The sequence below is a fragment of the Dromaius novaehollandiae genome, chromosome 1 (genome assembly GCF_036370855.1).
Source record: "Dromaius novaehollandiae isolate bDroNov1 chromosome 1, bDroNov1.hap1, whole genome shotgun sequence".
In the NCBI taxonomy this organism is placed as follows: Eukaryota; Metazoa; Chordata; class Aves; order Casuariiformes; family Dromaiidae; genus Dromaius; species Dromaius novaehollandiae.
In genome coordinates, this window is record NC_088098.1 from 27,965,882 (window position 1) to 27,992,497 (window position 26,616).

Consider the following 26,616-nt stretch of genomic DNA (forward strand, 5'->3'; position numbering starts at 1 on the left):
CTTCCATCTAGAAACGTGTCCCTCTAGGAAACATTGATTCTTACTACTGAATCCATGCCGACAAACCCTTCAACAAACACAGAGCCAGGGGGCTTCTGCAAGAATACAGAAATTTGTCTGTACCTAGCTACAAGGTCATAGAATAAAAGATTTCTAACGAAGAATTATAGTCTTCTCCATCCAAGTACTGGACAACAGCATGACTTCTTATCAGAATAAAAGGCTTTCAGAGAAAATAATTCTTCAACATATAATATACTTCTTCAAAGTATGCAACACTATATTCAAATAAACTATTTTTCTAATGGCACCCAAGTGGTAGACTTAACATAAACTTAACTCTAATTTTGTACTTTGCATCTAGAAATAAATGACATCCACTACTGTTCCTTTTCAGTCTCATAACAATTCACTGTAGCCATATAATACAGGTCACTGCTTAACACTGTATAAATATTATCCTCAAGGATATATAGTATGCTTCAAACTACACCAGAGGATAATGTCAGGGGACTAAAAATGTTTGGCTATTCAGTATAGTAAACTATACAGCTAACTGATCAACAGCCTTGAAATAAGCTTTCTTATTTATCTTATATGTTTAATCATTATTTTTCAATACAACAGTGGATACATTATTTAAAATCCTAAATAGTGCAGTCATATTTTAAAAAGTGAAAACTATTTAGAATAAAACATTCTGTAAATCAAAATAGCTATCCAACATACCTGTCTGTGCAACTGACATCCTTGAAAATCTCAGGAAACTGAGAGCCAGGTGTACGATGGCTCTTACATGGCTTTGTCCTTTGATAGTGTAATTGATGGCTCATGACTTTTAAGTGGCCATTAATTAATAAAACAGGAAGTAAGAAATTTTCTGGACTGTGGACAAATCTTATATCTAAGCCTGGTTAACTACGACAGCTACACAGCATAAAATTATTATAGAGTTTTCAAAAGGGTATGCCTTGGGCATTTTGAAGAAGAACTATTCAGTATCAAAATAAAAAAAAAATTGCTATTTCAACTGATAGAAGGCTCACAGATGCCAAGTAATCTGGTAAATCTCAGTTGGTTTTATAGGGAATTTTGCTTTTTGCAATAATTTCTCTCAACCATAACGGCATTCCAAACACCACATGATCAATGTCTGTGATAGCAGAGGGCCACTACATGGGCCGCTCTGGAAATACTGCAGCATTTCTGAATTGTCAGCAGTTTCTTTTGCATGGAAATCATAACCTCTCTTTAAGAAATGATCATTAGATTTTCTGCTCAAGAGGCACTTCTTGGTGCTCATGGCTTTTGAACCTTTCTCAGGAAAGCTAGAGTGAGCTCATTCCTGCCACACACACAGAGTAGCAGAAGTGCTCAGACTAAATGCCACCTGTTTTAATAAGTGCTTATGGCAGAGCAGTCTTGGACTTTGCCCTCAGCTATCTGAAAGAGCCCCACACTGGCTGATCTGAAGGGCAGCATGATGCTCAGAGCTATGTTCTCTCATTTCTTGAGGAGGTTATGAGCCAGAGAGAATTGTGTAGTAACTTGTCTTTCACAGCAGTGAAAAACTGATAGGACACGGTTTGGAGTAGATTGCAGATTTTGTATTTTTATTGCATTGTTTGTTCTTTCTTTTGCATTGTTGATAACAGCCCCCATGACAATTTGGTCATATTTTTTGAAGTAACCTAAACAAATGCCTTCACATAGCCCACAGCAGAATATCACCTCATAATTGCATTATGCTATAAAATACAGCAGATATAAAAGCTTAAGGATGGCGTATAATCTTTGCTGGTAAACTTTGCAAATGACATGAAATATGGTGGGACAGTAGATAATGAGGAAGCCAGTCTACTGTTGCAGAGTGACACATTCCCTGGTCAAATGGTTATAACCCACCGAAAGTTTTAATATAGTCAACGTTAAGTAAGTCTTGGAAGTTTCTAGGTAAGAAACTGCTGCTGTTTTAGAAAGTTGTGACTGAAAAGTTAGTCTTATCACATCACCACCTCAGTGTGAGGTATCAATGTAATGGGGGTCAAAAAAAGCTGGGGAGACCTTAGAGATCAAAAAAATGAGTATATCCAGTACTGTGCTGGGGGTGGTTTGGTCCAGTTCACCCAACTGGCTGTTGAAATCACAGCTGGCTCTGCAACTGCTTGTGATACCACATTTCCAAGTTGCTCATGTCCTGGCCACTGCTACCATCTTTTTGGAGCCATGATCATGAGTATGAGTCACTAGTGCTTCCTCTTATTATAGCTGATGGAGCCATATCCTCCTCTTCAGCTGTTTATGGTCCCCAAAGCAGTTTGAGGATTGGGGCTGTTCCTTCCTAGGAAGCCAAATCCTCCTAATGTTAGCAGAACTCATGTTCCCAGCAAAATGCTACCCTTTTAGGAAAATGTCACGTGTGACTTCTTAAAAGACTGTTCCCTGACATGGCAAATGTTGAATCCAAGGCTGTCACAAAAACTGAGCAGAATTCAAAATGGAGTGTTCTATTTTTCAAAACTGGGATAGTTCTACGATCCCCAGTATCTAGCTTATCTCATTGAAGGATGTGAGCAGAATTCTACCTAGAGTTCTGCCCTAACATAGCAAGTAAATTTTCTGTGAAAATACACCAGATTAAATTCTAATGAAACAATTCCTGCTCAGAATTTGGGTTTCAACTACACCTATTAAAAAGTTAAAGTAAAACCCTATTCCATACTTCTCATCTTTTATATGAGTGGTTTGTATGTGATCAAGGAGGCCTCAACAAGCTAATGTGTTAACTTCAGCTTAAGCTTAAGTGTATCCTTAAGAGCTTTCCTAAATGGAGAGAGACACAAATGCATAAGTATTAGCATTGAAGTGCAGTAAAAAGTGTGATCTATTCCTCTGTAGGCGACTACTGATCATATGTCCTGTTTTATAGAGACCGTCAATTTTTATTATAATTTATATCTTCTTTGCAACTGGAACACTCAACAGGGGTCCTCTTTTTAAAAACTAGATTTTGCCAGCTGTTCCAATGAAGTTAATTGTATCAGAGATACTGCAATTATTTTTTATAATAAATGTGAAGCAAAACCACATTACAGAACACTTGCTATTGGACAAGGGCTCTGAGGACAGCTGCAGTCTCCTTCTAGTTTTAATAATAAAAAATGAACGTAATTCAGAAATCGCAAAGCCATTCTTAAATAGAAGAGAATTCTCATTTTTCATCTCCCAGCCCCTTGCTCTAGGACTCCTGCAGTTTCAGAATGTAAAAGTATTCACATTGCCTTACTTTTACTCCTCATTTTTACAAATAACTAGATCTAAAAAAAAAAAAAGAAAAAAAAGGGGGATGACCTTCAGATAAGGATCCAAATGTCACCAAGCTTATCTGAATGAAACTTTTGAACCCTCTGAGGTTCACCTCGTTGTAGTTGAAGAAAGTTGCCTCACCACTTTTCTGAATTAAGCCACATATGTTATTATTGTCGCACAGCAAGAATACCAGTGAATTGTTCCCTTACTTAATACAAGCTATAGTGAGTGAATCATTGACATGCTCCAGTGTAGGCAATAGGTTCAAATACAATCACTTGCATCACTGGGATCCAGCATAGACTCTATTTTTTCTTAAAATTATGTACTTTCCACAAATTGGATAAAACAGTTGAGGCATGTTTTATTTAGCATGGGAAGTATGGAATTTCATTCTGTATAGGCCCAGAATGTCTGCAGTTTTGAGGATGATGACTGCCTTTGGGAACTGATGTTAAAATTCTTTTCTGGCACACAAACACCTGGTCTAACTCATGCAGAGATTACGGACAAATCACTTTTACAAGTCTCTTGGCCAAAATGTTGCTTATAAATTCAGGTAAAAGCATGAACAACTGCATAAGCAGTAAAATGTCAACTTGCTTACAATAAAAATTGTTACTTTCAAGCAACTCCAAAAGTAAGGAAAATACTTATCAAATTCAGCTTAGCTGTGTGTATCTCCAACTCAAAACTTTGATGTAGCTAGGTACCGTTAAAGTGCATTTTAGAAAATCATTCATCGTCAGTGTGACCTCAAAATATTAGCAGCATAATCATATTTGGGTAGCTTTTAATGAAGTGTCAAAGTTGCTTTTAGTTCTGGATCATGGATTTAAGTTATGGGGAAAATTGTATTTTACTACATTTTTTAAGAAGACAAAAACTTTCTTGAAAAGTTTTTGCTATGATACACTACAACATGAACAGCTGCGCTGCAAGCAAACACTGAAAAGAAAGTTTTCGATATCCGTGTCAATGCTCCAATAAAATCTACCATTACTACATTGTCTAATCACTTCCTTTTTATCTCATTAGCGCACCTAATGTAAAGGTGATCCTGTAAAAAATAAAGTAATGATATCTAGGGGGTCACATTTTCACAGGCCTTGTCTACTTGCTTAAATGAGTTTTAAAAGCCTTATAAACTATGTCAAATAGCTATGTGTGCATTCGTAAATCAACTTTTAATTCATGGCAGTATGGCTTATACATTGTCTTTGCAAAAAGTTCAAGTGGTTAAACTGGAGTGGTCTACAAACTGCTCAAATTGCTCAGACTGCTCAAATAACTGGTCTGCAAGTGAATGGGCCAAATGGATATGAGTGTTCCTCATTAAGTTCAAGGCAAAGCCAGATTACTTGCCTGAAACTACCGGTGAAGGTGAAGTGAACTGGCTGATTTACTCCCACTGAATAAACTGTGAGTTGGTGGACAGGGATATCCAATAAGTCACTCCCCTCTCTCCTCTCCAATGCAAACCTTGCAGTTTACTGGCGATCACTGGTTCAGCAAACTGTCAGGTTGGAGACCATCAAGACCACAGTACCGAATTGGCCTGGACAAGCCCATTCTGTTGAATTTGCCTGATCTTTTTATACTTTTAGACACCACAACATCTTGTGGCAGAGTCCCATAATTTAATCTTTCACTAATTATACCTTCAGTTTGTTTTAAACATGCTGCCCAATAATTTCAATCAGTGCCATCCTTTTCTTGCATTGTGGTAATTATTGAACAAATTCTCCCTCCATCTTTATATAGATTTCTATTTTATTGATATTTGGTTGTTTCTTCTCCTACTCAAAAGTCTTAGTCTATTCAGCTTCTCTATAGAAGCGCTTCGCTGCTTCTGGTGACACTTGTTGCCTCTTTCTCTATTTTTTCTATTTCTATTGCATCCTTTTGAGATATGATGGTATGAACTGCAGATAGTATTTAAGAGACGGGGCACCCTGGGTTTATGTAGCCATACAGCAATGATTTCTGATATAGTCTGTTCTTTTCCAAATAATTCTTTTGAGCTTTTTGACCTACTTCTTCTGGTGCCGGAAACCCCTAAAAGTAACAGAACAAGATAAAGGAGAGGGAAAATGGTTTGGACAAAACACTCCTCAAGCCCGTTAGTGAGTAATAAAGGGTGGTGATAGGTAGTCACTACCAAATCTAAAGCTGCAATAGCAATTATGAGTTTAGTCAAACATATGTGTATCTAATACTTGTTACGAAATGTAATTTATGGAAGATTGGAAGAGGCTTCAGACTATAACAACCCAGGAAGTGCTTTAAATAGCAAAGTTAATTTTTGTCTCTGTTGCTGCTGGATAAGCTCTCAATGCTCTATTTAGATTGAACGGTACTGCAAGAAGATATTAGAATAAAGGGAGGAGAGAGAAAGGAAGGAGGATTCATCATGAACATAGAAGGTGTAGAAATAATTAAAGGGGATGTCCATAAAGGGCATACCTATTGGTATTTGTTGCCAACACAGCTTTTCTTAACTGAGTAAAGGACTGGGGTCTGACGGGGCTGGCAGCTGGAAGGAGAGAGGGAAGAGGGTGTTCTTTGAACTCTGAGGTCTTAGATTTTGAAGAAACTCTAAAAGAATGATACAAAAACAGCTCAGAAAGAATGTTTTGCTTTATGTAGCCTTTTTCCAGCTCTTTCATAAAATATCTGACCTGAAGTTTTGCTTAATAATTATTGTCTTTTTTTAATTACTGAGCCTGCTTAGTGTTGTTGCTGTATATGGAATGGAATGAAGATGTCAGATTGTGTGTGAACTGCCTCCTCAGAAACAACAATTTCAGAGAAGACAATGTGGATTTGTTTCCTGGATGGATCTAGGAGAAGCAGGGGCTTGTGCACGAGTCATGTCAAACTACAAAGACCTATGTGATCACATATTTCAGGATGCTCAGTTTTAGGAAAAATATTCCTCTTGCATTTACAGACCAGTAATCTTTCTGTAAGCTCCGATAGCATCACATTATGCTTTGTTTTGAAAGCCTTTATAGTACTCATCTGTAGAGTTCCATTCACAAAATACCTGCAATATGTGAATATTTCAGGGAAACACTATTTTCTCCCCTTTTTCTCATGTTTCCTTTTTTTCCAGGAAGTGTCTTTAAATGTTCACCAGGTTTGCCTTTCTTAAAGCTCACTTTTGGTATGATACTCATAATTTACTCTATTTTGAGGCATTATGACTACTTCCTACCTTAGATTTGGAGTCTTATTTTCTTAGCGCTGCTTCATCTGTCTGTCTGTATTCATCCAAGATATAATGCATCTGGTCAAATGTAAACTTCTACAATGTATATGTGCATATGTGAGCAATTCACCCTGGTTCCCGTTCTTCAGTAGAGCTAAATCAGCTACTTCAAAAGTAATTTCACCCAAAAATGGAGGCTTAAAATATGGCAGGATGAATCACACTCTGACAGTACCTGTTTATTACCCATAACCAACTGCACAAGAAGCCTAGAACCACTAGCTTAGATGCACAGGTTCAGTGAAAAGAATCCCATCCCTCCATCTCTCTTCTCAGGGGTGAACATTTGAAAACAAGAACTATCTTCTTCCTCTTTGTATATATTTACTCATAGACAGCATAGCAATATCATAAAAATAATAGCAGAATACTACCTGGTTTTAGATGGATTTTTTTTCTTATATTTTTAATAGCTTCCACTCTTGTGAATTTCTACAGTGTCTAGTTTAAGCCAACAGGTCCAATTCTATTCTAGTTGCTCTCATATCCAAAACTACAGCATACTTAACCAACAGAAATACATTTCTTGTAAGCTGTTATATGCTGTGGGTGAAAGCCACTCATACCTCTTGTCACAGCTGCAATCATTGTAATTATGTTGTTAGTGCATTAGTTGGCTTCAATCTGGAGCACAGTGTTTGTTCTCAAAAGATGTCATATGGTTGAAAGGCACCATTTAACTATGAGTCACCCTTTATTGATGTAATCATTCTTACTTTATGAACACAGATAATTAATATAAAGCTTGTCTGTATGCAGCAGTGGCAATCTCACTTTGGCAGAATATTTTTTTGAGCAGAAACATCTTTCTGAAACACTCATTTCATTTTTTTTTCCCCTGCATTTGTCTGGTACCATTCTGTTTAACTCTCTCATGCTAAGGCAAGAGAACAGAATAAGTTGTTTATACTTATTTGAATTTATCTGTTTCTTACAGAAGAGCTAGCAGTCTTCACAGTAACCAGGACCAACATCTTCTTTGACTGCTAAATGCCCAAGGAAAACCTTATCTTTAGACCCACAATTACATTCTCCTTTGATGAATGTTCTCTTACTGTTCATGTTTATATCACTATGGGAGCTGGCATAGCTACAATTCTCTTAAAGTCTGAGTGCTACATTTAGAGCTTGAAACACCCTGTAATCTGCACATCTGAGAGAACACCTCTATTCATATCCAAAAATGCCTTCATGATAAAATTAAAAGAGGTCTGTTAGCAAGGGAGTCCTAACAGTGGCTGAGGACTCGGGAACTTGTGCCCCTGTGTTGTTCCAAAATAGCCCAAATAGAAGTACAAGCATGATGCAAAAAGCCAGGTGTCTAAAAGCCCCATGGCAAAATGGAAGATAAAATGACAAGTAGGATAGGGAGAGTGGCTTCTCCATGTCAAGTGATACCTAATTACTTGACTGTCTGAGACGAACGTTTTTCCCCATTCATTATTTAATAGGACTGGCCAGTGAGTTTTGACCACTGCTAGGCAAGCTAGCACTGCTTGGAAGGCTTATTTAACATCAAGGCACTTAACATAATTAAAAGAAAGTTAAATTCAAGGAGAAGAAGAAAAGAAAATGAAATAAAAATCACCATTTATCCACGCGATTCTGGTTTGGAGATTAGGACAGATGTGAACTCTACATCTCATGTGAATTTGGCCAGCTGAAACCCAGAAGAGAAATGCAGCTTGATGAGTATTGGTTAGCTCTTCCCCCTCCTCACCCCACTTCTCTTGCTTCTTTTGCTTGCTGCATCACATCTGAATCTGGGCCACAAATTTCTCCGGGGAGAAACCTTACGCTTTTCATCTGTTCCATAAAGCACTTTTGGGAACTCCCTAAATAATAATAAAAACATATGTAATACTAAAATATAATGGGTTAGATAAAGGTAGGTTATGCAAGGAATCAGAATATGTCCCTATTTTTATTTGGGGAATTTACCTATTGTCAGGTATTTCATTGTGATTTGGGGTTTGGTTTGATTTGGTGTTTGGGCTTAACTCTGCTATCATCATTGTGACGAAGTAAAAGAAGCAAGAGACTGACTTTTCAAGGCTAGCTGGCTTTTCTATTTGGCAACAGTCCATATAGTGTCGCTATTGCTGAAAAAGAAGCACTTTTTAATTCTATATACCCTTGCTAAAATGCCTACCTTCCTCCGTGGGCCTCCACTTAAATTTAAATTATCTTGTCTCCACTTCAAACTCCCCTATCACTACCACAGAGAGCCATTGCTCTACCCTGCAGCATCGGCCATGATATCATCCCCTTCTGCCCATCAGTTCATTTTGAATTTCTGACCCTTTGACCTCACTATGTAGCTCTTCAAATTTTTTCCCCTGCCAGCTTCTCAGCTTTCAGACTCTTCTATTGTCCTTTTCAGAAATCACTTGCTACTCCTTCTTTTTTCCCCTTATATTTCCCTTTAACTTCTCTTCTACACAGCCCTTTGCCAGTTACATACCAGCCCCAGTCCTTGGACCGAACTCTCTTTTTCTTTTGCACTAAGTTCACTTGCTTCCTCTTGATCTTTCGCAGTCACCTTCAATCATCAACTTCCATTCACGACCCAGTGTCCTACTCTGACACAAGACCATCAGAAGCTACAAAAGCAAGATATCCAGAAATGAGCATTTCTAAACTGGGAGGGAAGTGGAAGATGTTGATTTGAATGAATGCCTAGATTTCAAAATAAATCAAAAATTAGATAAAAAAGGAAATACAGCATTACACAATATGGTCTAGAAAGTATCAGCAGGGGAGGGAAGGTGAATGAGAAAGAGGATGGGAAAGAATGAGAAAGAAAGAGAGAGAGAAAGAGCACAGAAGAGAGAAGGGGAAAGAGAGAGAGAGAAAGGAAAGAAGGAAGGCAGGCAGGCAAGCAGGCAGGAAGGCAGGAATGAAAGAAAATTGCTCAGTTATTTGTTTGCAAAGAGAATTCCAGCCCAGCTTAAGACAAATATATCTGGAGGTCCTAATCAGATGAACTAAGTAAATGGATTGAATGAAAGTTAAAGAGGCAACATTCCAGAAAAAAAGAGAGTATATTCAAAAAAAGAAAGGTAAATATATATATATATATAAAAGGAATATGAAATTAGAAATATTTGGTAAGGACTACACTAAGGTTTGGACAGCTTTCCACTGAGGCAGAAGCAAAGTATGAAATAAAGACATCAATGGGGTGCCTGTTTAGGTGTTTGCTTCCTATTATATTTTGTTATTACATTCTTTAACCATTTAGTTTCTTTCCCATCTAAATATTCCTGCTTTTTTACCAGGTTGATGTATTTATAATTTCTGTATTGGAATTCAAAGAAAGATCCAGCCAAATTGTATTCATAGTCATGCCCATGAAACAACTCTAAAATAGCAGTAAAACAGAATTTGTTTCATCTCATGCAATTCTATTCAGTATCTTCAGGATACGTTGAAGATAATGCATCCATTCTTCAGAGTGCTGATGTTTCTCTATAACTGTAATACATTTGTAACATCTGCCCTGCCATCTGCAATTACAAAGTGGTTCAGCCTCTATGTCTGTTTTGCATATACACATTGATTTCTGGAGATATATTCTGATGAGTTAAATACAACGAAAAAGTTTCAAGAAATTATTTCTTGAATTGTTGCCAGCCTCTGTAAAAAAAAAAAAAAAAAAAAAAAAAAAAAAACTGAAGAAAGCCTTAATTAATAGTATTAATTTGCGTAAAAAAATACAAGGCTGTTGAGTTCAGCTAATATTCCCAATTGCATTATTCAACAAATCAACACCCAATAATATTTAGAAGCAATGAAACAACAAATTAAAATCTTCTTTGATATTCCCAAGATATTTCTACCTTTAGAATAATAAAGCAAATCAAATAAATAGAATAAAAGGAGTAGTTTTAGCCTGTAAGATGAAGACTGAAAGGACAGTCAGTGTTAAATGGAAGAAATGCTTGCCAAAAACCCTATTGCCCAGAGGAAAATCTTGACACAATTTAAGAGCAAAGTAAAGTTCAGAATGTTCAAAGTTGGAACACATCATTTTGCTGTGGAAAAGGGATGACAGGTTAAAAATGGAAGCATTTTTAAAGTATGCAATTAATAACAATCATGAATTTCCATTAATAATACGGCACTTCATTTTAAGAATAATGTAGGTTCATTTAATGAAAACTATAAATTATCCTTAATCATACATTTTTGGTCTGCATGCATTTATAACATTAACAAGTCTCTGCCCTGGTTTTAGAGTGGAGCCCTGTTCCATATCCCATTCTAGCAGCAGTACCAGCCGGTTCTTGCCCAACACTAAAATGCAGGAGAAAGAATTCTATAGGATAGAAACCCAAACACTTTCAAAAATGGTTTTAACACATGCATGTTGAAAGTATTTTCTCAGTGATTTACAATGATTTTTTTTCTGATGTCTAATTGTAAGATTAATGCAGATTTCAGAATGGCATATTTTTAGCTTGTACATTAAAGAAGAAACATTTCTAAGAAGAAAGAGGAAAAGAACAATCTAATGTGCTGTAAGTGGGCATAACTGCACTGATTTACACTATATTTTAATATGGCCAACCCAAGCTTTTGTCTTATCTTTTGCTTCCCTGTAGCAGTCAAGGATATATACACATGCAACACAGAATGTTCAATTTGGCAAAATTGCCTTTTAAAAACTGTGTAGTCAAATGTGTAACTAGAATTGTTTGGGGAACAGATGGACTATTTAATTGTTGGTTTTTTAAAAAGTTCTTAGAGCAAATAAATAGCCTATTTGAATGCAGTTTTTCTTGAAATATTCTCAAGGGTATAGCTGTTAATATATGAATAAATGTGTCTGCAACTACATTGTTACTGCTTAGAAAAACTTACAAGCAATTGAAAGAAAGTGTAAATATCACTGCATTTAACATAGTTTCTCCATGTTACTAATGCTGAAAAGAATACAAATGTTAATGTCTTATATGTTTGTGACTGCTATATGTGTTCCTTGAGTGAAACACTGTGGGCTCTAGGGGACTGCTAAGTTTCCCATGTTTCCTACTGCATGAAGAAAATGTAATAGTACAGCATAAGCACGTCCCTACAGCAAAAAAAAGGCTGTTTTTCTCTCAGGTACCAACAGCTACTCTAATTTAGTTTTGAGCATCAACTCTAAGACTAAAATAGAGCACAGCATCTAAACTTGACCCAAGGAAGATGTCATTTGTGAGATGTTTTCATATGTGTCATGGGTATAAATTAGGCTAGAAGTAGACCTGGAGTGAGTCATGATGGGCAGAACTAAATCTCTGTACTACCTTCATAAAACATTTCTTCCAGGGATTGCAGCAAACTTGTAGACGTCCTTTGAACATGTTTTTCACCTTCCCGACAGTGAATTCAGGCAAACTAGAACAAAATGAGGTTTAGATTTGGTGAGGGAGAACACTTTATTTGTGTAAAAAGTACTAAACTCCTCAAACAAAGAGATCAAATTTGTATAATTAACTTTTTTACAGCACAGTTCAAAATGACATATAACATTTTGACAAGGCTAGAGCAGTAACTGCTCTGAGATATGCAGCCCAGCAATCACTGGCATTCATAATGTGAGGATAGGGTAAGATGTGTCATTTAGTTGTAGGTGAGTTGCCTCACTTGTCCTATTCCCAGTTCAATTCTTCCTCTCCTAAGCAGCTGCTCACCTCATTTTCTAAGTCAGTGAAGGAGCATTACTAGATCTCTGGGCTTCTGAAACCAGTCAGATTACACACATTCAATAACTTTCTTTTCTCTAAAATACCTGCCAAGATTTTTTTGTTTGAACAATTTTTTAAACATTTTTATGGAGAAAAGAGGCTCATTCTGCCAGGGATACCTTTCTCAGAGATGTAAACCTGCTCAGCTAAAACACATTTTAGAACATGCTCATTCATGAAGTTTCTGCAGCATCTCAATTTTTTAAAAAATGTTATTAAGACAATGACTAATTTTATTTGCTGCTCAAGGTAAAGCACAAACTGTTCTAAGTGGACTGGTGTAAAGGCCACACAACTACTGAAACAGATGTGGCCATATAAAAACAAAATGCAAGCAGTCTTTGAAGCAAAGCATCCTAAGGCATCTGAAGATACTCCACTGACTAGAAGTTTTTTAAACAAATTAAGCAGCTTTTAGATCCTCAACAAATCTCCAGGACAGCCTAATCCTGATTGTGGCTATATCTATATTATCTTCAGTATTTCTGAGTTTGGCAGAGGTGAATCCAGGCCCACTACATCTTTATCGCATACATCTTCATTCTCCATCGTGACAGTCTTCCTAGGCTTCATCAAACTTGTCTCGCCCACTGACACTGAATCAAACACGCCATATAGCAAGTCCCCTGCCAGTGTTAGCCTCTCTCCCAACGCAACAAACATGCTGCACAAGTAGATGCTGGGAAACCAGAAAAGGGCATGACCAGGAGCAAAGGACCTGTCAGAAGACACCACGTGAGGATAAGGTGCAAAGGAGGCAGGGAACCAAACATTTCCTTGTCATCTCCTCTCCCCTTGGCACCAGTCTCTAGTCTCCCAGCTGGGACACTCTGCACTTCTTCCTGAAAATCATAGCAGACAAGTTCAGTTGTGTCCTTCTCCTTCTACCCTCCCACTTCTCTTTGGGGTAGAAGTTCTGGAGGAATGAGACCAAATCCTCTGATTATAACAATGTTTGTCACATTTTCCATCGACAATGAGCACTGAGCTCAACCTGTGGCAACAACTGGCCCCTTCCTTACAACACCAGCATACAATATGTATATTCCACATTCCAGTGCCCAAGATGGTCATTACTGATGTCCAGGATCTGGTCATCTCTGATCCCTCCCACAGAGTGGTCAGGCCCATGGTATTTAGGGTCTCTTTATCTGCAGGTGGTTTCCAGTCTCCCACAGCAGAAATACTACTCACAAAGCTGCAGGCTCCTATAGCACCTCACTGGTAGCTGCACCATGCATGCAATGTCTATGTTAGCCTGTCAAAAACAAACATGAAGTCTTTTAAATCATTCTCTAGACTTACTTAAATCATTCACATTCCCCAAAGTATCTTGCTCTTTTCCCCCTGCATGCTCTCTGCATTAACAACATGCCAAAACAAGCTGATCTTCCAAGTCTTGGACCCATGATTACTCAGGTGAAATCCTCCAGGGACCCTCATTTCTTTTTTCTTGAAGATGATAGAGGTAAGATTATTTTCACCTAATTTAATATATCTACAGTGTAAATAGTTACAGTTCACTTAAGCTCCCTTTATGGTTAACAGAAAGAAACAGACCTATCTGTAGCACAACTCATACAAACTATTTTACACATCAATTTTAAGATGAGATGAAACATGTTTTAAAAGTGCCTGTTGCTCTCCATTGAGAGTCTGACATTTATGTAATTGATGTGGCCTACCTGTGCCAGAGCCTGAGATGTCCCTCTTTCTCATTTCCCTGCTTCCAGGTGGTCTAATTCAGCTGTTTTTAGTCTTTGGTGGACAGCCTAAGACGTCAAGTGTTGAGAATGTGTAGGCACCGCTTTCAGGCCATATCAAAGAAATGTTCCTGTGACTCTACAGAATAGGATACCATCACCCACCATTTAGACTATGTGTACAGGCCAGAGTTCAAATTAGAATAAGTGGGGAAGGCCAGATAACAAGGACTCCATGTTCGTTTTTTCTAATTGTCCAGCTACCCCTGTTTCTTTAGCATTGGCAGTGGCAGTGACTAATTGCTTTTTAGATGAGCCACTTCTTATCAGCACCTGCATTACTCCTTATTCAGCCTGTTAAATAGCAGGGGTGCTTTTTTGCTCTTTTTTGTTAGTAACTGTGCTTGTTAGTAGACTTGTTTATTTTTCTTTTTTCCTTTCTTTTCTTTAGTTAGGCTAGGTAGCCTATCTTAAAGCTATAAAATGTCATTATTGTCTTTAATTAAAATTGTTGAGAGAAGAGTAAGAATAAACTCAGTAATGAAAGTAACTGTCAGTGTAGACCAAAGACCAGTCATGTTTTCCAAACAGAATAAAGTCTGTCTGGTTCAAAGAGAGGAGAAATCTACACATGAATGAGTGAGAAAGTCTTCCCCTCTGTTCCTCCACCCAGTGCTGAGAACTTGCTGTTCCCTGGAGAGCACATTAACTTCCTCACTTGTTTTACCTCCTAGCCTCCACAGAAACTTAGGCTGACACCAGAAGAGTCTTGCTCACCTGTCTCAAATACCAGCTCTTAGGAAATGCCTCAGAGAGCATCAACAGCTCTGCTGCTGGCTGGAGTTTAGGACCAAGCAGACTCCTCCAACGAAGTCCGTCCAGTTCCCTTTCCCTGGACCATATGGTGATCAGGCTTCCTGCTTCCACTGTGACAAACTGCTTCCACAAGCCTCCTTGTAGAAACTGCTTTGTACCCTACAGAGCATCACTATCTTTACCTGGCCCACTGCTGGAGCAGTCTGGGACTCAATGTGTCTACACAGAAATTTTTCTTACACCTGGAACCAATATTGCATAATGTACTGTTAGCTACACCGCAACTATCAAAGCACCCTCCTTCCAAGGCAATACTTTGCTACTTTTTAGCCTTTAGGCTGGATTTATTCTTTGGAATCAATCTTCCAAGAAAATCCATGGGAAAGGAGTTCTGAATGAGCTAAATGCTGATGTGTGAGAGCCCAGAGAGGTGGCAAAGCCCTGGTGCCAGATCTGGTGATCTCTTCAGTTATAAAATGTGAGGTTAGCTGACTGTGGAAGGGAGCTGGAACTAAAAGGTGGCTGGTGAATGCGAGGAAAAGGAGGAAGAGGAGTCGCTGGTCTGAATCTGTGAATGTAAGCTTAAAGCTAAGATAACATAACCTTGTGCACACTACCCTGGAGTGAAATCAGTTATCCATTGGATGCAACCTGCTTTACCCCAGCAACTCATTGGCAGTATGAAAACAGTTTAACAATATATTTTCCCTCCAAAACGAGTACACACCTTTGCTCAGAGCATGAACTAGGTTTTGCAGTGATATACATACTTACTCAGCACCAGCTGAAATCTTAGCATTCTCAATACAAGAGGAAGAAAATGCTATGATTCATGTAACCAGCAAAAAGCTACTAAAGGATGTAGTAACAGTTCAGTGAAGGTAACATAAATAATTACCAATTAAGGAATGCAGCCTTAGCATATCGAAGAAGATTAGTGGCAGGCTTCGTAAGAGGAAAAAGCAATTCAGCAGCTCAGGTACAGCTTGCTATACAGGTACAGTTGAATACACTTAAAAAATCAATCCTAGATACCTTTCAAGACCCCTCAGGACCAAAAAGTACTCCAAAGATACCAGTTAAAAAGTTGAAACACAGAACTTCCTGACTGTCTTCAATTTTTACTTTTCCTCACACCCTACAGCAATAAAGCAGAGCCTCAAGTAGCAAGGAGGCTTGGAGAGCATCCCATCTCTGCATGCTCCATCTCAGCCTTCCTTCCTTTTGAAAAGGCAGCATCGGGCAGCACTGAGGATGCTGCAAAGGTGCAGAGCAAACTGCAATGCCTATGTCTCTCCATGTCAAATCACTGGTGTGAACTACTGATGTGAATACATTTTAAATTTTTCACAACAGTTGCAAGAAAATATCTCTATGCTAAGAAGTATTCCAGCCATATGGAATGATGAGGCAAAGGACAACAGCACTTCTGTGGGGCTGGTGTAAGTCAGGTTTTATGTAAGCATTTAGGTTCAGAGGTGGATCTTTCTCTCTCTTGCTTTCCAGTCCCTCCCCCCTCCTCCCCGAACCCTGCAACACACACACACTAAGTCTAATATTTCAGACTTAGGTATTTCAGACTCTACTGTCCCTGTAACAGTTTTGCCTAGATTTGTTGAGAACACAAGCTTTAAGATTCTTGCCCATGGCAAATTTAAATAGACATGATGGCAAAAGAAGCAATACTCTGTAAAAGCAATCTTAAATTAAATGGGTGCTTTGATTTAGTTGATTGGATTGGCAGGAAAGATTTTCCATTAGAAATCACTGATTTCCACTTTTGAAAATCAGCAGAATTAAATTATTGCCTAGGAAGCTTGGGTGAAATATTCACGCACAAAACAGCAGTCACCCTCCACAACTTCATGAGCTTGGGTGATAGCCTAGAACACAAGTGCATTAACCCTGCTGTACACAGCCGCTGAAAGGCTGAAATGCTGCCAGAAATGTCTGTCAGTTCCCAGAAGGATCCTGAGTAAGAAAAGAGCTGTTAAGAAGTGAACAAGGAGAAGTCTCTCACACTGTACCATTTCCTGGGGTCCAGAACAGCAGCAATGAAATTTCACATATAGTGAGATGCTCAGATGTGCTAAAATTGATTCCAGCTACCATCATCCACAGAAGTTACTGCCAGCTCATGATAAGTCTTTGCTGTATGGCCTCTTGTTTGGGAGGCCTCTTCTTTCCTACCTTCTTTGTCTTTTTCCTTTGTTTTATTAACTGTGTTTGTGGATTTTGTCATATCCACCCAATAAACAGTTCTTTGTCTTGCAGGGGAAAGGAGCAGGTTTGTTTTTTGTCCTGTCCTCTGCCTTTTCAGTATGCTCCCTGAGCGGCTGCATTTGCATCTTCATTTTTTTCAATGATATTTGCTTCAGTTGTTGTTTTGCTGCTTTTATTGCATAAACCAGTTTCTGACCCAGAAACATCTGTCCTTTGTTGAAGGATGTTTCTGTTTCACTCATGCTCTTAAGAAAAGTCTCCAAACTGTCTACACTCACTAGTAGATATTCTTTCAACTACTTAAGATGCTGCTAATCAGGACATCTTTTGTCAAGCAACAACAGCCCAATCTGGTTCTCCTTGCCTTTTTTTTCTCCAGTTTCTGCTTCATCTCAGCAAGGATCAGATCTCCTGTAAGTACAGATAAACATTACTTCTGCTTTTTTGGAGTTGAAAAGCTTAGATTTTTCTGATGATCTAATTTATTCAACTGAAGTTTCTTTTTTTGCATAAAAGGCCAAAAGTACTCTTAAAGCTTCAATCGCCCAGTGAGTGAAATAATTCCTGCTTAGAGAGAAAAGTTAAAAAATACCCCCATCACAAACAACTGTCTCATAAACCTTAGCAAACATCTCATAAATGCAAGTAAAGAGGACTAGGAGAGAGGGAAGAAGGAAGCAAGCTGCATCCACTGCCTTTTTTAGCAGGCTGTCAAATTTTACTGCTTTAGTGATAACAAACCTTTGCATTTCCACACACGGTGGCATTCCTTGCCAAGGCAAAGTTCTTACTGATTTGTTAACTCTTCATTATAATGGATATGTGTGGGTTCTTCTGACAGATCACACTTTCTAGTGAATCCCGATAAATAAAACAAAGAGCCAATACTAATTCCATTCTATCTTAGATATTCAGTTCTTCTGTGAGGAGCAGTGAAGTAAAAGATTTAAAAACCTAGGTGCACAAATGATTAAGGCTGATAATGAGATCTCTTAAAGAACAACAGAATAAGATGTCAAACTAGAAAGAAGGCCAAAATATTAACGTAACTCAAAGCCTAGATGCATAATAAGAATATCCAGACTCTGATTAAAGGGATTAAAATAGATAGAGTTAAAAAGAAGTAAAAAACAACTGGGATACAGATTTCATCTTTCAGAGTATATATTAGATGGGATAGGAAGAAACTGATCCGGCAGAAGGTGAGCCAACATTTGTCCCCAGGTATTTCTTCCTCCTCCCTTTGCCACATGCAGTATTGACCCCTGGAAGCTGTAGGATGGGCCTCTGGAAGCCAGCCTGTCTTTCTACGGATGTAGTTCAAGCATTAAACTGAAAGATTTGCAAGAAGACGACCCCAGCATGCCCCAGGAAGTAGGGGAGAAGTGACTTTTCAGACCACATGGCAAAACAAAAATATCAGGAGTCCATCACAAGTGCTAACAGGGTAGGAACAGTAAGCGTAAAGGAAAGATACAGAATGTGGCGCACAGGAGGACACTTTCCATCCCAAAATGGCTGGAATAAGCTAACATTCGAGCAGACTGCTATGCTGACACTTTTGTAAAGGACTTTGATGTGACAGGTTGGCTGACTGAAATGCTGAAGCTAAGCAATGTAAGCATTTTCTTCTGCAATGCAACTGCACAGTTTGTGCCTATGTAGATTAGTCCTTGCCATTTGGACCAGGGGTTGGCCACATGGTTTATGGCGGGGGGATATGATTCCCACTTTACTGAATGCTGTTTCTCTTAAATCTATGTAGTTTTGGATTATTTGTTGAATTTGCTTCATGTGGATTCAGAGCTGACATACAAGAATCTATCCATGAACATACACATTTCTACAAAATTTAAAAATTGAATTATAAAAAGTGGCCTACGAATGGCTGCTCTGCCTGGACAAGTTAAAGCACATTCAATCCAAAAGAGCCTGCACTGCAAACCAATAGGACAAAAAACAGTCTTATTCTATTACAGTCAGTGAGATACCATTAGTCATATTAAATAATGTCTTACACTGAACAGTAAGCTAGACAGTTTGTGAATTAGATTATAATATGAACTAAGTACCTACACAGTAAGCTGCAAAATAAAATAAAATAATTAAAATATAACAAAATAAAATGTCCCACTGGTCAAATATCTTCTCCTGTAGGAGCTAAAATGATCATCCTGCTATTGCAGTCAAGACATTTAAAAAACCTTTCATTGCCTGCAGATGCTTGTTTGAGGCTCCTTAGAAAGTACTGTGCTTTTAAGAGAAACCACAAGCAATGTATATAATGGAACTGAGTCAACGACATTGATTTTAATTGCATTTCAGTGTTTCATTATTCCAAATGAATGCTTGTCACAAGCATAGATATACAAAGTTCAAAATAATGTTGTTTTTTAAAAAATCAAGCTACATACAAAACTTCTAATTGCTTACAGGTTGACTTTGGTGGGTTTTATTTTTGTTTTTTTCTTTTGTCTTTTTAATTCTTATTCTGTTTCCAGGTATAATCCACTGATTCACTTAGAGACCTGGAACTTGCATTCCTGATTCACAGAGTAGTTCCACCTTTTTTTCTAAACAGTATTTTGACGGTGTTCCACATTTTTGCAATTTAGTATTTTCTTACAGCTCATTTTAAACTTTGCTTTATACTTTGAGCAATTATGTCTGCCCTCCACTAGTAGAATGAGATTTCAAGGCATCAGAGATGGGATTTTCAAAAGTGTTCATTGATGGATTAGCTCTACACCCAAGCAAAGGCGATAGGAGTTTTACAATTGATTTTCAAGGGAGCAAAATGGGATGACACCAAAGGCTTTGCAATACCCTGTCCTACTGGACTGATAGTTTTGCCTGTGCATACCAATACTGCCTGCACATATGCATTTTGTTGTATACATGCAAATCCTTCAAAAGAAGATTATGTGAGCAGAAATCTATGACCAGTGAAGATGCAAAACTACAAGTGCAATGTCAGCCAGTCTCAGGTTTCTACCACATGACATCCTTCACCCAAGGAAAATCAAAGGCTAAAAAAGTGGGCATTTAGTAAGGTTTAATAAGGTGGTCTGTAAGGATTTTATGCTTTCCTTCAGAGTGTATAGTTGCAGCCACTCCCTGAGCAAAGTACTGGAAGAGATGAGCAGCTTGATTTGTTTGACTACAGCAATTTGTACTTATTGTAAATGTGAGCTGATAGCATTTTATGTATGCCAACAATTTTATCCAGTTATGAAAGCGAATCTTTTTTTTTTAATAAAGGCAGAGGAAGTTTCATACATTTTCTTTACTATACCTCCCATTGGTGTGATACTTGAGAAATGGATACCAAACTTAAACTGGGCAGTATATTCTCAGTATCTTCAAGCGGTCTTTCACTTTGTGCCCAGCAGAAGGACAAACAGAAATAACATTAGTAGATGGTTAACATCAGGGGTTATTTGGCTGTTTTAGTATTGTTAGTTTTTTCAAACACAGGGCAGAAAAGAGCTCAACATAAGCCACCTTCTTCAAGCTTTGGCCTTTGTTAAAGCTTCTCCTTGTTGTGATGTGGTTTCCTGTTCATTAAAAGCAACTTCTTCTGTATCTTCCTTGACAAATCTTCCATCTGATCTCCTCTCCTTCTTGGAAACCAAATGGTCATCCCAAGACACTGAGTTGCTGCAGCCAAGGTTTTAAAGAGCGATGCTGGAGAACTTTGTTCAATTCAATCATTCAATTATTGGTAGCGATGATATGGTTTCTACATGTAATGCTGGGAGTTAGGGAACTGTGACAGGGTCCACAGACATTTTTTTCACTCCACCACGAGAAGGCTTGTCTGCAAAGAAGGGGACATATGAAGAGCTATGAAGAAACGGAATAAAAAAAAAAAAAGCTATGATCATTTCCATGATGTGAATATGTGCCAGTCTTTTAGCTTAGAATATTTTCCTTTGTGGGTATTGATAAAGATTCTCCCCTTCTTAATAGATTCTGCAGCAACAATATCTCTCAGACATCCCATGAGCTTACAGAAACCTTAAAAGCACTTCATTATCTGAGTAATATCTGGGCCAATTAACAAGGCAACACTTGAGTTTCAGCCTTCTTTAATTGAATGCTACTGTTCTGTCTCCAGGGTGGCAAAGCCTTTGGGATTCCGAATACAATAATTATTAGCACTCTATTTTGATTCATTGAACTCAAAGGGCAGAAGTTAACATTGACCGAGGCTTAAATGAATGCTAAAAAAAAATAGGTTCATTCCACGTTGCTGCTATCATCTTCAGAGGACACTGGGGAGTAATCTGCCCATGTACAAACACTTGGCACCTTCAGCAGGAATATCGCGCACATATGAAGATCTTTGTAGCATAACAGATTTGGACGGGATGACATGATAAAGCCCTAGCATTGTTTTCCCTTGTTTTAGAAATTCTTCCCTTTCCTATGCCAGTAAGTATCTACATTCCCCCACAAGCATTTTCTGCTTTGATAGATAAACAGAGAAACTGCGTAACTATTACTTGTAACACATAGCAAATGCTGTAATTGAGAATAAGAGCTGAGTGCTACACACAAGCAAGTAAATATATACACACAGGCTCAGTTTCACAGATAGGTTCATGTTCAGCTGTGATCTCAGAATAAAAGGTGATTTATTTATTTTTCTGCTTCAGCAAACCAGGTCAGCTATTTTGGCATTATACATGTGCTCATATTGGGAAAGAGAGGATCATTTTGCAACTGTCTAATTCAAGTGGCTGGTATTAAAACTTTTTAAGGAATTTGTTTTATTGCATCAAGTGAAAAAGATAAACCACCCAAGCCAGGACATAAATCAGACCAAAATTTTTGTAGTTCGATTATCCAATAATGATTAGGTACTATGAAGAACAAGACCTCTTCCATATTCCCTGTGGTCCCTCCTGAAGATGTGTTATATCTAGATTGATTAATCTTCATGATACAGCTATAGAGTACATCAAAATTCTGAAGTTGCTCACTTGCCTATGAGCAGCTCTAACTTGTCCTTTAGTTCACTGTGAAAAAAAAACTTATGCCATTTTACATTTGGCACAAGTTATTACTTTTCACTAAAAATAATGGCATTTGCCTGTACACCGGACGGGTAGGAGGAAGCAAGGTAATTCTTAGATTCTGCACAATGTCCCTCTGGGAGGAGAAACCTATGTGAAACTACTCTTGCTTTAAATAGTAGGAGCCAGCAGTCTATGGAAATAAGTTGGGGAGAATCCAATACTTGGGGGAGGAGGGTCAAATCAATTTGAGCAAAAAATTATCCTATTTCTATTTATGAATTGGCTTTATTTTTAAGGAAAAAAATAAAATGGCTTTATTTGTTTTGGGAATAATGTAATCTGAAGTTCTAACAAACAAAAGAAAGGAAAAGTGACACTATTGATTTATGTAGTTATATCTAAGGTATTCTTTTAAATTATGAAAATTATTAAAGGTTAAGTATTGCCAAGCTTGCAATACTTTATTGCATATTAATAATCTAACTGCAGATTAGGACTGCTTTTTTCATATCTCCATCTCTTTGAGTTTAAAATATTTGGAGGAGATGCAGAAATCGTGAAGAAAAAAATGAAAATAGAAGTTAAAATACGTGCTACTTTCCTTTGTAATTATAAACTAAACAGCATGAAGGAATGAAGATCATAGTATAACTGAATGTGAACTGATGAACTGATAGTCATTATCAGGAAAGATAACATGGATAACTGTAAGAGATAATAAAAATGAAGTGGCAAGGGGAAAATAGGAAATTCAGTTTAAGAAATGAACTGAGATAGGTTTAAGAACGTATTAAAGCATTATACCTATTTCAGTTTTCCCTAGAGTGAAACAAAAGTCCCATTCATCTAGATAGTTTTCAGGAAAAAAAATAGTTTTAGCTGATCTATTTCTATATATACACCTGATCAATCTGTTTACTGAGTAGCCTGCTTCATGTTCACTGGGATAAAGACTCAGGGCATTTTGAGAACTTTATTTGATATACCATATGGCTAAATACACTTAAACTAAAAAGAGATTCTTTAACAGCTTTGTCATATCAGAAAAAATGCACCTCCCTCTGTGCTGCAGGGTGTACCAGATATGTAATGACAACCATTTTGATTTAAGTATTCAGACGAAATGTCAAAAGGATGCCATGCCGTAGACACAAGAAGAGAAAAAATAGCAGTTTAGTACTTAAGTACATGAGAGCTTCCTTCTTCAAAGGAATCCTGAATTTAACATATCAGACCAAGCCACTGTCCCTTCTTGCTTAGTATCCTTTCTTGGGCAGCAGCCAATATGTAATGTTCAGAATAACAGAGGGAAAAAATCTGCCTGCTCCTCACAAGCAATTTACTTATATTATAAGCTATAAAATTTAATTACATTGCACTACTTTCTTAGCTTGTGCAGTTCTATGATGATGTTCCTTCCTCTGTTTAAATAATTAAAACTAACAATGAAAATATATGAATCAGAAACTTTCAAAATCCCACTTCACGACTTTTTTAAATAATGAGTCATGAAAAACAATCTTAGATCACATGTATAATAGCCTCACTGGTGAACACTTTATTATCACACACACGTGAACAGAATGGCACATCAAATACTTTGAATGGGATCTGGTCTTAGCCACCTGTGTAATCTGTCTAGTTGCCTGCTTTCTGGGACTGCTACATTCTTTGGGCAGCTAAATTATTTAGATAATTTTCTATTTAGTCTAACTTTGTACAACCATGTACAGAAACTACTCTGGGAATAACAAGGCCTAAAGCTCAATAGTAATCCCAGTTTAGGTGGGATAAGTGAATCTCCTGGCAAACTTTAAAATGAACTGTCATAGGACTGATGGCACCAATCAATGGAAATGTGATTTCTGGATTCCTGATTCTAATCAGCCTGAATAAGTACCATCCTCACCCCTTTTACTAAAGTTCAAATGTGCAAAGGGCAAGAGGCCAGAAGAGGGAAAAGAAACAGGGATATGACTGCAGTCAAATTGAGAAAGGTCAAAGTAGGAATTCCTGATCCAGATCCCTGAAGTGTGCATGCATTTTATATTTAAATCCATTTAGGATTAAAAACAACTTAAAACCAACCTTGGGGTAGGAACCTTGGATTTCTGTTTCCCCTCCTCAGTACTATCTTTGGTGACTTCAGTCAATAAACCTTTTCAGCCCATAACTGCATTTCTTTCAGCCTAATCTTATTATTCAGCTTGCAGCTCTGCTGTTCGCAGTAAAGGTTGTTCACAGGGTCTTCTCTAAGCACCATTTTTTTTGTTGTTGCTGATTACAACTCTCTTACTGCTACCTCAGCCCCTGCCTTCATGCCTTGCCACATTATGTTCCCTGGCCTCAAACCCTCCAATGTCACTGATTTCTCATCTTCTGCTTTCCTGTCCTCCACTGACACACTTGTTGACTCCATTTGGACTTCAGTTGTCCCCTTCACTCTTTTGCTCCTCTCTCCTATTACAACATTTACTCTGTTAGTTGTAGATGTGGCTCACTTTTGACATTACTTCCTCCATTCATACTCCTATACTGAGATATATCTCTGGCAGAAATTCTGAGATCAGATGCACAGATTTTCTCCTCTTTTAGTCTTACTATCTTCACTTTTCAGGTTTGTTGCACATGGCCGTTCTTCTGCCTGCCACTCAGATCTACAGTCTTTGACTCAGGCTTTACCGACAGTCCTAGCTTTCAGACTCTAAGCCTTACATACTCTTTCATCTCTAAGCTCAGTCTTCTCTACGAGGCCACCCAGCCTGTCATGCAGCTCATATTCTTTCTGAATGCCTTTACTGAGATCATTTACGAAGGCCTCTCTCCTTTCAAGTCTTGCCATTAGCTGCCCTTCTTCATGTCACATACAAGCTGATAGTTTTCATTAGCAAAGCCCTTTTTGCTGTACCCTCACTCTATCAATTCTTATTTGATACAGCAGCAGTCTCCCCCATCTGACTAGCTAAAGTTGACAGTTTTGCTACTGTTTAAAACAGGCACTTCTGTGAATTTACAGGTTTCTGTTCACACATGGAAGGAGCTACCCCTGAAGATCTTTCTTTGTTTTTCTCAAATTCTCCTTTAAACTTTCTCTTGGTAGTATCTAGAAAGAAAAATGGACAACAGCTTGGCTGGGATCAGTGTTTTGTTTTCCCCCATATCTGTCTGTATCCATCAACTGAATCTCATGTTGGATTTCCGTTGCAAGCTATTTGAAATAGGGTCTATTGTTACATCCTTATACACTCTGTTTATACAGCACCTTGCACCAGCCTCTGGGCACTGTGATAATACAAATTAATATAGTAACAGAAACAAGCACTCAGCAAGTTTTGACTCCAGTTAAAACCAATTAGAGTAAAGGACTATACTGCAGTTTGGAAGAACATTTCAGGGTAGGAAATACAATGTGCCAGTACCATGCTATCCCACCAGGAGCATCTAGGGGCACAGTGCCGAAGACAGTATGCTTCCTGCAGAGTAAAGTGGGATTGGGACTACTGTTTCAGCAGTGACAATGCAGCATGTGCTTGATAGGAAAAGCAACAAGCCATTTTCCACCTTTGCTGTCAGTGTAATGCCACTCTCCACAGCAATCCTTGCTGCTGGGGAGAAGCATGAGTTTTAGTTATAACTTCTCCTGGCTTTTGCAGGGGTAGCATGCTTTGTTGAGTTCTCCCATCCTTATATCTATCTCTGCTCTACTGGGTGCACACTAGCCCAAAGCTATTAATAATTCAGTGTAATGAGTAGAACATATACAGGGTACTTTTCTTATTGATTGTACATAATTAGAATATTAATTAGGGTTTGGATGTATACACACAACTAAATCCTAAAATTATCTCTGGAAAAATACAACTCCCTAGCTAGCTGTGGAGGGATGCTCCCAGCTTCCCCCCCTCCATCTGGTGCCAGTTACAAGCAGTCTGCATTCCTGCACTTCACTCTGTGAAAGGGAGGGTGTCAAGGCTTTGAGATAAGGCCTGCTTGGGCACTGGGAGGATGTCAAAGCTGTGAAATAGGGCCTGCTTGGGCGCCAGGACCCTGGGAAACAAAGCCTCCTCTCACTGCCGGAACAGTGTTAATTAAGGTGGTCTGGACTATCTCTTCCTCGTCAGGACCTTGGGAGATAACATCTACCTTCACTGCTGGGGCAGTGTTAATCATTGCGGACTGGAATTAAATCCTTCTTACCCAAGCTATGGGATCTCTCCTTGGGACCACCACTGCAAGAGTAAAGCAGTCATTCGCAGTCACTCAAACTCCTTTCTTCAGTGCTGAAGAGTGCTCAAGGCAGCTAGCCTGCCATTAGGGGGGTGTTCGGCTATTTCCCCCCCACCACCCCATGAATGTGGGTGCGATCGTCATAACAACGGAGGAGAGTTGAACCCTGCAGCAGCCAGGAGCTAGGGACTACGACTGCGCGAAGAGAACTGCAACTGGCCTTGCGACTCCACCTCCACCTTCCCCTGAAGGGTATAAATAGGTTGACCCCAGAGGCTGTCTTTGGCTCTTTGCGGGTGACAGCG